Below are 18,087 nucleotides of genomic sequence, written 5' to 3' on the forward strand. Positions count from 1 at the left end.
GACCCTTTGCTCCCAGGGAAGGAGAAGGACCTCTGTTCTTAGAGATGAAATGCTCCCAGAGATGGGTGAAGAGAACTTTTGTTTCTGAACAGCTCAACCTTAAAGTTGTACCCCAAAAAACTTCAAGAGTGGACCCTTGAAAGCAGTTGTGGGAAAAGCTGCAAATCGTGGGAAGGGACTCACATGCGAGCAGAGAACCAACCCGGGCAGCTGTCTCGTTGTGATAATGTTTTCATAGCATGGGCAAGAGAGACTCCTCTTCCTAAATGGACTGAACAAGGTTATTATGGAAGTGGTAAACAGACTGAACATCTCAAGGGTTGTCTTTTTACATTGTCACTGGGAGAAGGGAGGAAGATGGGGGGAGGAGAAGTGTTCTGAAGGTGTGGTATAATTTTTTTTCCTTCTTTTAGGTCTGTTAATAAACTTTATATTCTTTCAAGTTTGGTGCCTGCTTTGCGTTTCTCCAAATTCTTATCTCACAGAAGGTAAACAGTAATGAGTATTTTGGACCAAACCACTACACTAAATTGGTGTTTCCACCCAGTTACAAACCCAACCTGCTACACGGGGGATAAAGGCAAGCCTTCTTTTTCAGCATTTAAAAAGAACCATTACTGAAGAACTTTTATTCACAGAATGGTTGGGTTTATATCAGTCAAAGATGTGACCTATATATGTCACAACTCCAGATTTCAATGGTGAGGGCCTAGAATCTGACAGCAGCCTCACTGGGCTGTGGAAGCTGATTCCTCCTGGTTTTGCCTCCATTCCCTGTCTTTCTTTGCACATTGAACATCTTCCAGTATTTTGTCTACTTTTCTTTTTAGCATATTCCATTGGAAACTTCTCTTTTTCTCATTTTAAATTTAACATTATCCATTCTATTGTGCTAAATTGGTCTTTATAATTTCCAATTCACGTGGAGCATCTCATCATGTTCTCCATTTTACCAAACCACCTTCTACTTTTTTGTATCACTGCTTATCACATACATACAGGGTTGCATCTCCCAAGATCTGTAACTTTCACCAGATTCATTTCCCACACTCGTAACAGCAGAAAACAGCCTAGTTTTCATTTGAAAAGCAATCCAGTTGGAACAAAAATAATTAGGATACATCAGAAAAAAGAGCCGTGTGGACTGTTACAGGAGAGAAAATGCTCTTCACATGGAATTTTCTTCTTTTCATTCTTGAATGCTTGAGAGTTTTCGCTTGATTCACAGTGATAAGATGCACTTAATGTAGTTGCAATCTAGAAATCACAGGATCTCACAGAATCACAAGAGCTGAAACTAGAAGGGGCCTCTGGAGACTGTGCAGTCCAAACCGGTGCTCAAAGCAGGGTCAACTGCAGCATATTGCTCAAGGCTGAAGATTCTATAACATCTCTGGGCAATGTGTTGCAGTATTCAACAGTATTCAATTAATCTGTTTATAATGTCTAGATGGTAAGGCCAGAAGAAAGCATTAGAACCCTGTAGTTTAATCTCCTTCAGAAAAAAAAAATAAAGACACTGTCAGTCATTTCTGCATAAAGCCACATATATTATCTGTTGCAAGACAGTATATTTCATAGGAAGGGCTTGTATCTCCAAATGCAGCTAGAAGTAATTGAGACTCTACAACATCCATTGATGATTTGTTCTAGCAGTTATTTGCCTCTGCAAAATAGAGAGAGAAAAACCTGAAAGGACACAGAAAATAAAACAGGAAGAGACCCAGGATGCCAACTCCCTTAATCTGAAGCTGCGTCATTTATGCCTAAGCATTTTTTGATAGGTGTTTGTCTATCTTTTCCTTGATAAACTCCAGTGATGGAGACTGAGCTGTTTTGTGAACAACTTTGGTTGTGCAAAAGTTTTTCCAAGGCCTGGCTTTGAATTTTCCTTGTTAGTATTTATGTGTGAAACTTCTTGCTTTATCCCAAGTGTTCATGGAGAATTGCTTAGTGTCTTCCTTACAGCTACTTTTTTCACATCTGAAAACTGTTAAAGTTCCTTTCAGATTTCTTTCCTTTAGATTATATGACCCATTCAACTCTTCTTGAACAATATTTTATTGAATTCTGTCATTCGTTCTGCTCTCTTAACTCCTTTCAGATGACCTAGACTATTCTCAAGGAGTAGTGCTTGTAACTGAGAACCTACTCCAGTGGATGCTGTACCAGCTGTTACAGCCAGCCTTTCATTTAGGCAGTAGGTTTGCTTTTGGCAATGTTATTGGCATGTGCTCGTATCTGATCCATTTTAATCTTTAGATCTCTTATAGCAGAGCAGATCTGTCATTTCCTATCCTCTATCTGTGTAGTGTAATTTAAGTGTAGAACTTCTTTTCTTTTCCCTCTAATATGAATCCTGGTTTTGCAGGAATATTCTTTAACCTTTTAAGATTATTTGGACTTCTACTCCTAGACCTTTCAGTGCTTGAAACTTCTGCAATTTTGGTATTATCTCTGTATATACTATTATATTATATCTATAATGTCATATAAGTGATTTATGACAATATATTATAATATCAGATTCTGCAATATTGTATTTAAATATACTTTCATTTTGAATGGAATATCCTAAAATAGTTGTTGATGCAACTTCCAGCTCTGAAAGTCATAAAGTTGCATATTTGTTGAAATCAGGACAGCCTACCACATAAAAGTCAAGTATATACTTACTATGCTTTTTTTATGTTCTTCCTTGACAACTGCTAGTGGCTTCTGTCAGAGAAAGGATACTCAAATCAGTGAAGTTTAATTTTGACTTATAGAATCAGAGCATCATTTACAATGGAAAGGGCTCCCGAGATCATTAAGTCCAGTCATCAACCTAGCACTGTCAAGCCATCCCCTAAACCATATCCATAGCACCACTCCACATGTCTTTTAAATACTTCCAGGAATGGTAATTACACCACATCCTTGGACAGCTTGTTCTAATGCTTGACCATGCTTTTGGTGAAGAAGCTTTTCCTAATATCCAATCTAAACCTCCCTTAGTGCAACTTGAAGCCATTTCCTCTCATCCTGTTGCTTGTTACTTGGGAGAAGAGACTGACCCCCCACCTGGCTAGAACCCCCTTTCAGGTGGTGGTAGAGGGATAAGGTTGCCCTTGAGCCTCCTTTGCTTCAGACTAAACAGCCCCAGCTGCTTCAGCTGCTCCTCACAGGACTATTGCTCCATTGCCCTTCTCTGGACACGCTCCAGCACCTCAATGTCTTTCTCATTGTGAGGGGTCCAGAACTGAACAGAGGATTTGAGGTGCGGCCTCACCAGTGCCAAGTACAGGGGGACAATCACTGCCCTGGGCCTGCTGGCCACACTATTGCTGACACAGAATTCCAGGATGGCACTGGCCTTCTTGGCCACCTGGGCACAGCTGGTTCATGTTCAGCTGCTGTCAACCAGCACCCCAGGTCCTTTTCTGCTGGGCAGTTTTCCAGCCACTCTGCCCCCAGCCTGCAGAGCTGCAGGGGGTTGTTGTTGACCCAAATGCAGGAGCTGGCACTTGGCCTTGTTAACCTCATTGGCCTTGACCCATGGATCCAGCCTGTCCAGATCCCTCTCCAGAGCCTTCCTACCCTTCAGCAGCATGACACTCCCACCCAACTTCACGTTATCTTGTGACCAACAACTCTTCTTGTGACCCGTTGTTTTTGTCTTATTTATTTTTCACTGTTACACCTTAGTAAATCTGATCTCATACAAAGAATTAGATTAATTTACTATGATTTGATATTCAAAGGTCTATGCAGGCAGTCATGACTTTTCTGTCTTTTAGGTGTTTTTGAATGGTTTGCTTGACTCTTCATTGCAGGATTTTTCTAAAATTGAAAGTAAGCTGAGTGGTTTTCTCTCCTCTAGCCTGTCCATCCTCTCTTTTCCTTTTTTTTTTTTTTTAATTAAATGTAAGAGTGGCGTTTCTAAGTTTTGTGGAGCCTAATTTATTTTTGACAGGTTTTCAAAACATAATCATTTATCATCCACAGGACAAAAGGCAGGCTTAAGGAAAATACCTACAGAGAATTTCCACTGAGGCTATCTTAGAACCTCTCATTTACCTATTTTCCAATCTGTTTGTCACTGTTCTGGTTTTATTATTCATCTCTATCTCTGCAGCTCATTTTCTTAGCTGTAAGATCACAGTTGACATTTTTAGTGACGATGGAAGCAAAGATGACATTAACACTGTGACCTTCTCAAGATTCCTGTTGAGGAACAGGCTAGCATTTTTTAAAATATTCTAATACTAATAACATAAATATGCAGTATTTTCTCCTACTTGTCACTATGTTTCGCCTTTCTCACTTTATTCCCAGACTGCTGACACTCTAGTCCAGGATACTTTGTGCCTATGAATTGTTCTTTTTTGCTCCTTTTGTTTGTTTTAATAGCACTACCAGCTCTCTCCAATTCCTATTCCCCTTTTTACTGACATTATGTAAAAATCTAGCACTGCCACCTCCAAGTGTTTATTGCACTCTGCTGTCCTAGGCTCCATGATTTATGATGTTTGTGTTCTCCCTTCGAACCGTCTGAGGCTTGTTAATTCTGTCATCTATTTCATGGTCACTCTGACAGGTTGCTTTGCGTCTGCACAATCTCAACCTGTTCTTCCAGGCTGGCCAGAAACACAATCAGAGGCCCTTTCCTTTACTTGCTTTCTTTGCCTTTTGTAGAAATGGATATGTCACCATAAAACTTTGTTACCAATGTGTTCCTGTTTCCCTCCTTTCCAAGTGGTCTGGATGATGAAAGAGTCCACCTCAGACCTGTCCTGTGTTCTTCATACTTTTGCTGGTGGCCCAGAAAATGCATCATCCCCCTTATTTTTGTGACCAGACTCAAAACATGACAATGTCCTTTTACCTTCAACATTTTAGCAGGTTTTTATTCCTACATCACCTGGATTCAGAATAATATCAGTTATCTTTGATACACAGAGAATATGTCCTTTGTTTTATTTTTCATTGAGAGCTGAACAAGATATGTAGACTTATGTCTGCTAAATAATTAAATTAGGCAGTACTGAAGCGTTCAAAGCCTGGTACTTTCTGAGTCAAATTATTTGTTGGTATAAATCCCATGACTTCAATATGGTTTCTTAAGCAGAAGATGACCTGTATTTTCCCCTTGAAAATGGACAAAAAATACATTTGTTTTCTTAAAACCTGAAGTTAAGTTTTAATTTGAATTTAGGAAATCACGAAACATTTGGACATATTTTCTGACCCATGTAATTATTATTTTAAATGTTATAGCCAGGGGAGTTCATAGACCAGAAGTAGTATTATTGCAGAGAAAAATAAACCAGACTGTGAGAGCAAAGACAGAACCCAGTACAAATAAAATCACTTTTCAGATCTTGTGGCTACTAAATTATAGGGCAATGAGGATTTCCCTTTTATATGATTAATTCAGATTTCAATAAGTAAGTTCTTCTGTAAAACTGCAGTCAATTTTTCATCATTAATGTAGAAGTTCAAAAAAGTATTCTTTCTCAAGATGAAAGGGGAAAAAAATATAATATTTTTGACTTTCTTAAACCTATCTCATATGACGGATTTATGTAATGAAAATAATATAGAAATTCCTTTGACTGTGACAGGAAATACAAATCAAGTGAATGGAAAGGCAGTTGCACTGAAATAAAGACATTTCAGAAGATAATGAGTTCACTACAAAAGGGTCTTCTGTTAAGTACTTCCTATAATTCTGTTTTCAGTGGAGCACCTGACGAGAGACAGGCAAAGATGCGTGTGGATAGATCATGTTTTTGTTCACTGGTAGCTGAAGATGTATTAGGGCTGTAGGCAAACCTAATGCAGTGAGGGTCGGAAGGACGGAAAATTTTTTGTCCAACCTGGAGTACTGTTTCCTGGTTAGTACAAAACCAAAAGAAACCAAGAAGAACCTACATAACTGACTTACTAATGCTTTAGATCTAATTTAACACGTTTGGGTAAAGGGGAAAGATTATCCAGCCACAGTGATTAGAGGCATAATACCCAGAAAGATCAATCAATTGTGTCTTCTGGGTCTCAAATGTCATCAGGAAAGGTCTACTAAGTTGTGCAAAGGTTTGTTTAGTTCTATATTAACTTTTTACCATTTCAAATAAATTTTCTGGAAAAGAGAACATTGTGCCAGGGAGAACATTTTATGGCTTAAAGTGATCTGTTGACTGGAATCTCAGAAACACATGGAAAGGATGACCCAGGAATCAGCCACATCTTACCACAGCTTTGAAAAAGGTATTCTGACTCAGTGCTGGTGTCTGGGCTTGTGGGTTTGCACAGCATCTTGTGCAAAGAATTATAGATGAAGATTCTTTCATTAAATTCAATGATCTGATGTCAAAAATATTTCTCAAGGAATACAAGAGATAATCTTTAGTAATGACAGTAGGCCTGAACACATAATTACTCGTGTTGCCTTGTATTACTCCTTGTGGGAATTTCTAAATGTTTCTTCTTGCAGTCATAAAAGAAAAAAATAAACCCTTTGTTTTCTTGTAAATTTTTTTCCCTGCACTGTTGTTTTTTTAAATTTTAATTTTTATTTTAATAAAACTTGTGAGTATAATAGGAAGAAAAATGGGGGGGGGGGGCAGAAAATTCTGGCAATGTTATTCTCAGAATTGGTGTTTTATTACATTTCTATGCAGAAGTACAAATTCCCAACAGCAAAGAATGAAAAAATAAGGAAAATTTCCCAAAGGTCATAAAACTGGAGCAAAATTTCCAATGCCTGCAAAAGCATCACCCCAGATAGGCAGAAGTGTGTCTCAAATAGGCATCTACCTTTTTATGTGGAAGTAATTGATTCATACTATTTAAAACCTGTCCTAACTGGAGAAAAATGGTAATTCTCACTTGAATTCACAGAAGTCGATCTCAAAAAACATGTTCACAGAGCAGCAGATACCGCAACTGAAAACATCTTCAGAAATTCCATTTTAGAGCACTTCAGTAAAGCCCTTCTCTATGTTAGATCCTCATCCCTGTTCTTTTTAACTGAAGTATATCTTATGCCTCATGTGCACTGGATATCAAATTCAGGAATTACATAATTTGCTACAAGAGAAATGAGTGACTGCCTTAAGGGGTCATCTCCCATTCTGCTACTTCACAATAAATCTGAATGAAATCCTATTACAATGAAAGTAGTCACTAGAGGGAAATAGAACAGAATTTTGTCTCTAAATTTTAATGCTGAAACAGGAAAACTAAAAGTCACCATTCTAAAGGTGCTTTTGGTGCATCTGCCCTACTTTACAGTAATTTAGAAGTTCATAGATTTCCTGAAATTGATCAATTATTATTTTTTTATTTAAATGCAAAAACCTAGAAAACCCTTTATAATCATTTTTGAGAGCATGGGAAATTCCAGACTAGAGGAAAAAAAAAAGATTTATTTGCTATAATTTCCTCAAGCATAGGCCAACAGAATTGCTAAGATGAAATTTGCTTGTTGCCTTATTCTTTGTAACATGCCCTTCTGATGGAAAACCATAGAGCTTTCCAGTTGTTGATGGGCAGGGCATCTCTGCTGTGTGTTGAGTTAGGCTATGCATAATATGAACTCTAAAACTGTTAGATTGATAGAGGGGTTTTTTTTAGGAGCTATTCCTTTTTTTTTTTTATAGGAAAAATAACAGGTTTTTTTTTTATATAGGAAACTCATATCAGCATTTCAAACTTTTCTTTCTTCTTATCTAAGAGGTATTCTCTTATGATTTATTAAGAGGTATAGAGCATGTATTCTGCTAAAACTGTAGAGAAATCAAGTACTGTAACAATGAAATATTGTATGAAAGGATAGAAAAATATTTATGCAGATTCTTGTGGAATTTTTATGTGTTTGCTGCATATAAATTAGCCTTATAACTTCACCAAGGAGAGACACGAATAAATAAGTTCTTAGAGCAGAAAAAGTTGAAGTTTTAAATAACTTGCTGAAGGACAAAGCTGAAACAAAAAAGATAACAAAACAAAGTGGAAAAATATCTATTTTATTTGTTATGAATACCACTGTGGTTTCTGATATTTACATACTTGAAAGTGTAAGATTTGTGAGATGAACAGCATTCTAAGAAATGGGCGTATTGGAGGAAACATTTCTGTAAATTTGATATGAGTGAGGGTTCTCTCCTTGTTCTGGATTTCATCACAAAAGCTTTGCGGAATTCTGCTAAATACTAACTTATTAAGAAAATTTTGCAATACAGTATAAATGAGAAAAGAATTTGGTTTATTTTGTTCAGCTTGAAACGGTTTAAATCAGAAATAAAATGATCACCCATGCAATGGTATTGTACTTTATGAGATTTGGTTGGGAAAAGTTTGTACAGCAGATTTTAAGAAGAGAAATACCATGTCAGAGATGAAATAAATTACAGAACTAGGTATTTGTTCTTGGTACGTGTTCATACAAATTATTCTTCACTCTATGAAACAAAGTATATTTTTGTGAAAATATTCCTAGTTGGTTCTCTTATTTTCATAAGCGTGTGTATAATATATTAAATTACAAAACAAAGCAACACAAAAGAGCATTAGAAGACCATTAAAGTTGCAAAGAAAGAAAACCCCAAACCTTAAAGAAGACTGTTGAGCATGCAACTTACTGTGTATCATACTAGGGTTGCATTTATGGGCTAAAGTTTTCTAGTAAATTGCACCTTCCTCATAGATTATCAATTCTCTAAAATATGGTTATTATCCCATGACACCTCCAGTTCGTCCTTCCTCCCCACCTCCCCAACTTCACTTGCACATATTAGAAGCTATAATTTATTAAATAGATGGGATTTCAAAAGACATGGACAAAAATTTTTCCATTTACCATAATTTGTCTGTGAAAATACTACCTGGTCTTTATTTTCTGCTGAGTTTCATGTATATTTTTAAAATCATAAGGAAATCCCATACTGATGAAGTAGTATATGCAAATCGCATTCAAAACTGCTACACTCATGGTTGTATTAAGATTGTATATGCAATTATAATGCTGTCGCTGACTGACTTTGAGGATCTTAATCTTCCATTTTAAGACTATTTGGTGGCAGCTGTTCAATAAAATAAGCACTTGATATATAATTTGAAAAACTTAGCAGAGAATAATATGATTATCTAAAACTGACTGCAGAAAAAATATGTGCAGTTAGAAGGAAATAAGCCTATGTAGAGAAGAAGAACTTTACAGGCTATGGTGTCACAGGAGATAATTTTTCTTCACATAATAGAAATATATTTTTCATCCAGGATTAGGTGTTATAGTACAGAGGAAAACTCACAAGTGAAGTGTGGGAATTATGTTTTTACAAAAAGGTGTAGCCTTTAAACACACATCTTCTGGGACAAAGTCATTCAACATTTATGGAACTGTTTGAGTTTTCCAACTGGTCTAGGCATGTGTCTGCAAAACAAAACCTATTAAAAGTGATTTAGTGTGACACTCCTTGTGCACCAAGACAGCCAACCCCCCCTTCACTGACTGTAGACCTCACCCTGTTCAAGCTACTGGAACAGAGCCAGCAGAGATGTGGGCCCTCCTCAGAAGGGGTCACTGCCCAGAGGCTGCTGTTGGAGAGAGGCAGATAATGTTCAGCTGGGAAATTACCGTGGAACAGCAAGCTTCATCATGGTCTCTGGTGTCTTTGCTGAGTTAAGCTTTTCCAAAACCTTCAGCCATAATATTCAAAGAACCTTAGTCCTAATGTTTCCTGTAAATTTCAGGCTCATAATAGCATTACAAGCTAATTCAGGGACTCTGCTTACATTTTCAAGGAGCTGAAAGTATCCACCCTTTGACCATTGTCCCCCTCTAACTAATTCAGTTTAATGGTAAACAACAAAAAACATACTGTTCATTAGATCTGCTATGCTAAAAGCAAAGAAACAAGTTTTTTCTTTCCATATGCTAAGAATTCCCAATCAGACTCTAACAAGACAGCTTATAAAAGAAGTTATTTTCCAACATATGTAGGAGAAAAATATATAAAAAGAATAAGAAACTACCAACTGTGAAGTTAAATACAGAGTTTAGGAAGATGCTGTGTTAGCACAAGAAGTTAATTCTTTAACATAAAATGGCAATAGAAAAGCTTGAGCTTTTATGGTTCTTTTGAAACCAGTTGCTAAAATATTTCATGAAATTTAACTGTTTAGGAGTACTTAGAATTCAAAACAACTCTTGTGTAAAATGTTCATGTTACTAAAGGCTGCCCAACAACAAGAGCTTAAGATGGAGTGCAGAGGAAAATACATTACTCAATTCAAACTGTAGAAATTATTTTATGTAGTTAGAAGGCAATTTCCTGAGTTGGATTTTGTCCAAGGTTCTGCATTTGTCACCTGAAGCTTATGGGAAAAACCACACGATCTTTCATGAGCACAAGTTACCGTGACCTTTGGTTTAATGCCCCAGAACAGAAGATTCAGAATATCTGCTCCTGACAAAGTGCTGGTACAGTTCAGGTATGAGTGCCTGGGTACTATTTGCTCCTTGCTTAAGTCTCTGATTTTGTTTTTCTTGGAGAAACAAGAGATATTAAAAAAATAGAATAACTATAAAAAAATCTGGTACACTAGAGACAAGTAGTGTTACTTTTCAGTGAAGATTGTGAGTTTGCAGACCTAAAACCCCCTATTTTGCAATGTATATGGTACTAGAATTTCCAAAACTGGAATTTTGCTTCCTGACTTCGTAAAATGGTGGGGCTCTTTAAAATTCAGTATAGCGAATGTGCAAAGCATTGTGCCAGAACCCAGTGTGATTCCAAGGATGAGGATAAAAGTTCAAACTAAAGACTGAACAACAGAATATTCTCTAGGAAAAAGAAAGAGCAAAATAAATAAGTGGCAGTCTGTGGACTGAAAAGCAAAATCTTTCTTATGAACAGAACTGTTTGACTTTAGACCGTGTTTTCCATCTGTGGATTGCAAGGCATGTTATTAATTATAATGAAAACATTGGAGTGTCTTTTTGTGGGAAGTATATGTTTTGCATATGGGTAATGATGATACTGGCCCTCATCTTCCAATACTGTTCTTGACTGTTCACTTCAAAAGCTGTAAGTTGAAATGAAATTGAGTTGTGATGATGGAAAAAATAACCAGGTTTTTGGACTGAAATCCTTTGAACCTTTCCAGATTATTTTTTAAATTGACAGTCACAGGAGTGTGCTTACACAGTGAGATTGCTCATTGTGTCTAGTTAAGCCATGTTAATTAGAAATAGGACTACAGACTCATTGTGCTATTATATTCCTCTTTATATGTAGCTCGATTGATACATTATGGCTCTGTAGAGTTAATGAGTCATATGAGATGCAAACATTCTTTTTGTTCAAACAAAGTTTAAAAAATGTCACTGCACATACTCTTTGAAGTGCTCAGGAGAAAGAACTGGTCACAGGTGCTCTATAATGCAAATGTTGTATGAATGGATGACTGGGCTGCATCTTCCATATGTGATCTTTTCTTCACAACTCCAAAAATCTTCCTCATGCAATGCATGAATCATTGTGTGGTTCATTTATTTTTGTTTTATGAACCTTACAGTCTAGCATGCAGTGAGAATGATTGTAATACATTCATAATACTTAAGCACTGTCTTTTCCTGAAGGAATGCAGTCAAAGAAAAATTGAGAAGAAATAAAACAAATTCTTTCCCATCTGTTCAAGGTGTGCAAAAGTAAAAATCTTCACTTACAGATAAGTTTGGGAGCAAGTTGGGTACTTCTGACAAGCAGGCAAAACTGGGTCAGAGTCAAACATTGACTTCCTGAGGTTTGTTCCTACCTGAATTAACCTATAAGCTTATATTTGTAAAATATAATAGTTCCATACTTGTTGCCATTACACCCATGGTTGTAATCCCTTTGGGATTCTAGCTGGACAGTACTTACACTCATGAGGACTCAAAAGAATAGCACTTGGTGGAAAATAATGCATGATATTAAAACTGAAGCAAGGAAAAATATAAACTGGTGTGGTTTGGGGAGTCAAAAGAAGTTAAAGAGCTACCACGCTTAACTTTTCCATACTTTTGAGCTTTGACAGCTTGTTGGTGGTGACTTTTAGTTTGCAAATGGCATTGAAAGGGTGAGGCAGTATTTTCTGAAGCTCCTCCAGCTCGGATTTCAAGAACTTAACCCAGTCCTCAGTGAGAAAGTAGTTTGGTCCTAGGTATCTAGATACCAGGCACCTATACAACATGTAGAAAACACAGAAGAATGGAAAGAATTGCCCTCAGTAAGAAATCTTAGTAAAATCTTAGTGCAGAAAGATGGCTAAACCTGTTTAAAAATATGAACAATTGAAATAATGCTCACTTTCTGGTTTTTTTTTTCCAATTCTTGCCAAGGATTGGATCTTGGAGAGTAAATCAGAAGAGAATTTGACCTAGGCAGCTAATTCCATGACATAATCAAATTGCAGTTTGGGGAACCCTCTGCCTTCTTACCTGAATTCAGGATCCCAGGCTGTGTGCTTCACACCTTTGTCCTTTCTATATGAGTTTCAATGCTGTCATACATTTCCCTCTTCAACCTATACCCCAGTTCTCTCCAACCCTCTTCCTATAGATCTTTTTTTCCCCCCGACATGCCTATTTTTTAGCCCTGCTCTTAGGCTTTCCACCACTACTTTTATCCTTGAGTTGGCCTTCAATCATCCTCTTTCTGTTTCACCTCCATTTTGTAATTTATCTTTTGTTTTCAGGGTTCTGAGGGGTGATTGAGCAGTTTAGAACTTTTTTTTTAAGAGTTAATGGACTTAGCTCACTTCAGAGTGTAATGTACTTTTGGACCCTATAGAGTTCATGAAAATCTGAGGAAAAAAATGGCATTATATCGATATATCCTGGCAGCTTATTGCCGTATTTCCCCATTCATCACATGCATGATGTCTGAAAGGAATGTGTTGTAACCTTCTCTTAGTGCAGCTGAAAGACCAGAATAATTTTCCTTTGATAAAGGGTTTCTGTCCCTGAACCATGAAAAAAATTCTGCCTCTTCCTCAAGCTTGACTTAGATATTTGGGTACTTATACTGAGCACAGGATAGTAAATAAAAAGTTGTTAGTTTAGATTCATGTTGACACGCGTTGGCATGACATAGATATGTTTAAATACAGGCTCTACTCTCTTACAGGGAACACCAGATAGCCCAATGGCAGCCTGTCCAGCTCTGCAGTGTTAGAACTGATTTAATATCTGACATAAAAGAATTGTTTGAGCTTAATCAAAATTAAACACAGTTCCTTAATTTCTTGCTGCTGCTGCTGCGAGTAGAAGTGATCACAAATTTTTATTTTAAAATATGGGTGAACTTCAGCCACAACTGAACCCTGGGCTGCAGACTCAACTTCCTCAATCTCCTGTATTGGGACTTGTTCTTTGAGCAAATTTATTCCAGATATGAATATGGATATGCACAGAGTGCATCAGGATTTATGTTTCTGGCTAGAAATAAAAGTAATGTTATTGTTAAAGACACCATTTTCCACCTCTGTTTATCTTTGTGTTTCTTGTTTATTGTTCCTTCTAACAAGACCTTGCACCCTGGACAGTGCTAACTTTTAGTAGTTATTTTTTAGTATCTTCTTTTTGGTCTTGGGACTGTTTTACCATTTGATTACATTTCACCAAGGAAAATGTGTGGGATATATTATTTAGTGAAAACAACTTGCCAAGATGGAGAGAGAGAATTGCTTTGATGAGGATTCTCTGAACAGGATACAAAGAAAAAGAATATTTGGAGGTCTTTGGTGCATGTATTTCACAAAATTAATTGATCCCAGTCTGTCAAAGGCTTTTATCATGCTAGAATAGTTCATAAGAAAATCCAGATGACATAATACAGCATTATATTATGCTTGTTAGGATCCTGTCTCCTTGAGGAGCTTATATACCCTTACTCAGTCCCTTCTGACCTTCAAAAGGCACTGAAGATGCTCAGAGTCCTTCCTGGGACAGTCAGACTCTCCCAGGATGAGAAGGGAATACCCATAAGTCCTCTGCAAGGGTAGTGTCACCTTCCTATGCAAAAACAACCCTTGGAACAAATTCAATTTTTTACAGTCAGTAGCTGAAATGCCATGTCTCATGGAAAACTATAGATCCTCCAGTGTTATTAATATCCTGCCTTTGGGACATACACACGTTGACCTCTATTCCCAAAATGTATTTTTGAGTGCTGGAAGTATTTTGTAAAGAATATAAGGCAAATATCTTTGCACAAAGATTATTGTATCTGATGGAAGAGGGATAATTCAGACATTCAAAATAATTACCAGAGGCAGGTGCACTTTGTAGTGTCAAAACACTGAAGTCCTTGATGCTTAACAAGATAGTGACAAATTTCATGGCCACTGACCTCTGTCTCTGGAAGAAGCTACTGATATCTTATATCTGTCATTCTAATTTTTTTTCTCCTACTGCCCAATGTTAAAATGCACCAGTCTTTCAAAAGTTCATTCAACATCAAACCTCTTCAAAGATTTCTCAGGCTGGTAACCCAAAATAGGAACCTTGGGCAAGCTAAAAATACACAATGCAAGCATATTTAGAAGTCAACTGTGAGTTGAAAACAGGATGTGCATTGAGATTTCTGCCATATGACACCAGAGACTTTATTGCAGTGGCGTAGCCCTTCTTCTGTAGTTTCAGCCCAGTGTATGGTGGGCATGCAAAAAGCACTGCATGCTGCACCAGTGGCAGCTTCTCTGTGGGTGGAAATGCTGTTTGCTTGCATGTGCTGTGTTAGATGATGCAATTGCTGCTTTACTGCCTTTTCGTCACGAGGGTGCTGCATGTGGTGCTCTGGAAAGCAGCCCTGTGCCAGTGGGAAGGCTCAAACATCCAATAAAATTGCAAAGCTGACAAGGAAGAGGGAAATTTTCTTAAGGACCTAGTAGGGTCTGAATGGAGTTGATACAACTCACGATGTCGCTGAAAGTTGCTGGACTGGGCCATGGGCTGGGATTTTCTCTGCAATGCTCAAAAAACTCTTGTTCTCACCTTCCTATCTGTGGTTCTTCCAGGGTCAGTGGGGTTGCTGTGCATCTAGAAAGAATATTTGCCTTCCACCTGGGTATCAGATATAGAAACAGCGTAGTTAGCATATCTACTGCTTAGGGAGATAAGAGCAAATTCGTCCTCTACAGGATCAGCAGCCAAAGCTCCCTCAAATGGAAGGTAGTTTTCTATGAATATGTAAGCCTAGAATACTCAAGATTGCAGCAAAATGCAGAATTGTGACTATGGAAAAGAAAGGAACATGCAAACTAAGTGCTACAGCATTTTGAGGCAAATCCCTGAGCTATTGATGATTTCTGTGCCAAGGATGTGGTATTTGCTGTATCTGGCATGTGCAGTTCCCCAGAAAATATGAAACATGGCTCTGTTTCTTTTCTCCATTTTTCATGTTTCCAGTGTATCACGCAGATACACTTTGACTCCAGCCTCTCTAACAACAGGGATAGTGGAAAGAGGGGTTAATTTTTTTTTTTTCTTCCAAAATATGGTATTTCCACTGATTGGAAAGGGCTAGATCAAGCTCTGCTAAGGGGAAAGATGACCCAAAGTATGGCAGGGTTAATAACTAGAAAGCTTTAAAGTCAAGAACGCTGTGTTCTGCAAGATTTGGTGGTGCTGCAGGTGGGTGGTATGTGTGGAAAGTATGAAAGGTGACAGCTGGACAGTAAATTCATGCAGCTGAGGAGTTTCTTTGTTTTATGCTTGAATAGCATTTGGCTCAGTGGCATTTTGGTCTGTGACTGGACTCATCAGACAAATAAATGGACTGTTTTCTTTTTGGCCCTGAAGGGAACAGGCATGTGTTTGTGCTGCATATATTATCTGAGCAAATTCAGACCCAGCATCACACTGTCACATCCAGGACAACTTCAGAGCAGGGTTTCAACCAGCTCCTTCCAAGTTGTCTTTGGTGACTTTGTGATCTAGCTGTATTTTGATGCCCAGGGACACAGGAGCCAGCTGGCAAAGGTCCTCATCCACGGCCTCTCAAAATCTATTTTCATGGACTTCAGTGAGATTTGAAATTAGGGCTTTTAGGCTGAAGATCCCATCACTTCATGCCAGTAATTGGGTCAGTTACTCCAAAGTGTTCAGCACTTATGATTCTTGTAAGGGCTTTCATAGTCATATTTTCCAGAGAGCCCAAACACCTGTTATGTTTAAGCTATAGAAAGACCAGTCACGAATGTGCTGTTTGCATCTAGGGGATGCAGCATTCTTAATTGTTCATCCTCCACATATGTTCCAGAAAATACTGGTAAACGATAACATTTTCTGTGGTACTGATAAATATTGCTTTCACATACACAGCCTCAATACATCTGATACATTTCTCAGGAGAGCAGAAACAATTTCAGTAGTTACATATACTGAATTCTCTTTCCTCCTTCCTACCTGTTTGCTGTTAATAAACAGAAAGCTACCAATTTCCTTCGCATGCTGGCATGCTAGAAATTAATGGAGTAAATGCACATGCTGTTTTACTTTTCCAGAGACTGGCTTATACAACAGATTTTTACTCTGTAAGACAGATTTTGCTGTATTCGTGCTTTTTTCATCTCCCCCTGAGGAGTATTAACTCAAAGCAATCACAAGACACCCAACCTTGCCTGCTGCTTCTTGAACTGCTGTATCCTCTTCTTTGCTTCTTGCTACTCTATTTGAAGCTTTTTTTATTCTTCTTTTCTTGATGAGGAAACAGCAGCAACCAAAAAATGCAACGGGTGTCTCCTTTCCTAAAATAATAACTCTTTGATGTGAGAAAACAAACACGTAGAATGTTTCTGTTCACACAGGATTTGCTTTTAACAACTGTGCTCTTTCTACTCAAATGAAGATAGGTAGAGTGCTCTGTGAAGTACAGTGTTGGAAAAGGAAGACGTGTACACGCTTGGAAAATGCTGAGCTGCTTGTGAAGCTATAGACACTGCATGTTTATGACTTGGTTTTCTAAGCAATCTCCAGAACGGATTACAGTGATATTTTAACAAGGCTGCTGGCATCCATCACCAGCTTTCACTTACTGAGAAATCTAAAAGATGGAAGAATGTAATTATTTCCACATAAGCTAAGTGCTAGTGGCTGATTGTTACAAGAACTTTGATGGTTTAAACTTTTTCATCTTCTGAAGGCAAACAGGTAAGTCCCACAGGCTTCTCTTCCAGTGCTCATTTTGGTGGGGGAGCAGGGGGTTGCAGGGGACCGGTGTCGAAGGGAAACATGTTCGATATGAAGGCAAACTGTTTGTCTCTAGATTTTAAATATGCAGTATTGCACATTGTCGTTTTCTGTCGGTCAGGTTACAAATCCATTACCTATACAATAGCTATTCTTTCCATAGGCAAGATATGAATCTCACTCCAAATTAAACCCTAACTTTTACACACTTAATACTGTTGGAAGAGAATGTGTATTTCGATCATCTGTGCATACTGAAATGTCCATTTCTAAATCTCTTTCAGTCATCCTATAAATACTTCTAGATTGATTGCTCTGGTAAAAACAATGTTATTTCATATGAAAAATGAAATAATATGTATAGGATTGTGCTTTCTAAAGATGAGTTTTGTTGAACAGTTTTTCCCTGAAAAGAGGATTTCCTGAACTGAGATCTTTGGGCAGCTTACTTTTCAGATGAGGTCTGCATTGTTGTAGAAATACTGTGGTAAACAAGGGGTTTCCTAGCCTGCAAATGGGAATCTAAAAGCATCAAAAATAGATATTTCTTTCCCTTTCACCCTTGAAAGAACACTTATTCTCTTTGAGTAATGGCACTGCTGTGCCTCTAGAGGTGAGGCTTTTCATTTGAAGACTTTTAACATAAAAGCCCTTATTACCATTTAGAAAAAAAAAGAAAAACCTTTGACCATAAATAGGTTTTGTCTTAATTAAGTTTTTTTGTGTCCTCTGAGAACATTTTCTACCTTATATATTATTAGTATTGAAGGGCAAAAATTTTACACGATTCTCTAAGATTTTTGTTTACAAGAATGACTGTCAGAGAAGGAAGTATTTTGAGTTAAAAATAAATATTAATACTTCTT

At 37.5% G+C, this 18,087-nt stretch overlaps 1 protein-coding gene across 11 annotated transcripts in view; it reads left to right on the plus strand.

Moving 5' to 3' along the window:
- CUNH14orf132 (chromosome unknown C14orf132 homolog) overlaps positions 1-18,087 on the plus strand; it is a 234,467-nt gene that overhangs the window by 85,515 nt on the left and 130,865 nt on the right. Inside the window, exon 1 of one of the 11 annotated variants that reach the window (XR_552309.2) lies at positions 16,556-17,182. The exons of the other annotated variants lie outside the window; for them this stretch is intronic. The gene's annotated coding sequence lies outside the window, so the exon portion shown is untranslated. Of the gene's footprint in view, positions 1-16,555; positions 17,183-18,087 lie in introns of those variants that run through there. 11 annotated transcript variants of the gene reach the window in all.

Source organism: Corvus brachyrhynchos, unplaced genomic scaffold (genome assembly GCF_000691975.1).
Source record: "Corvus brachyrhynchos isolate BGI_N302 unplaced genomic scaffold, ASM69197v1 scaffold1, whole genome shotgun sequence".
NCBI lineage: Eukaryota > Metazoa > Chordata > Aves > Passeriformes > Corvidae > Corvus > Corvus brachyrhynchos.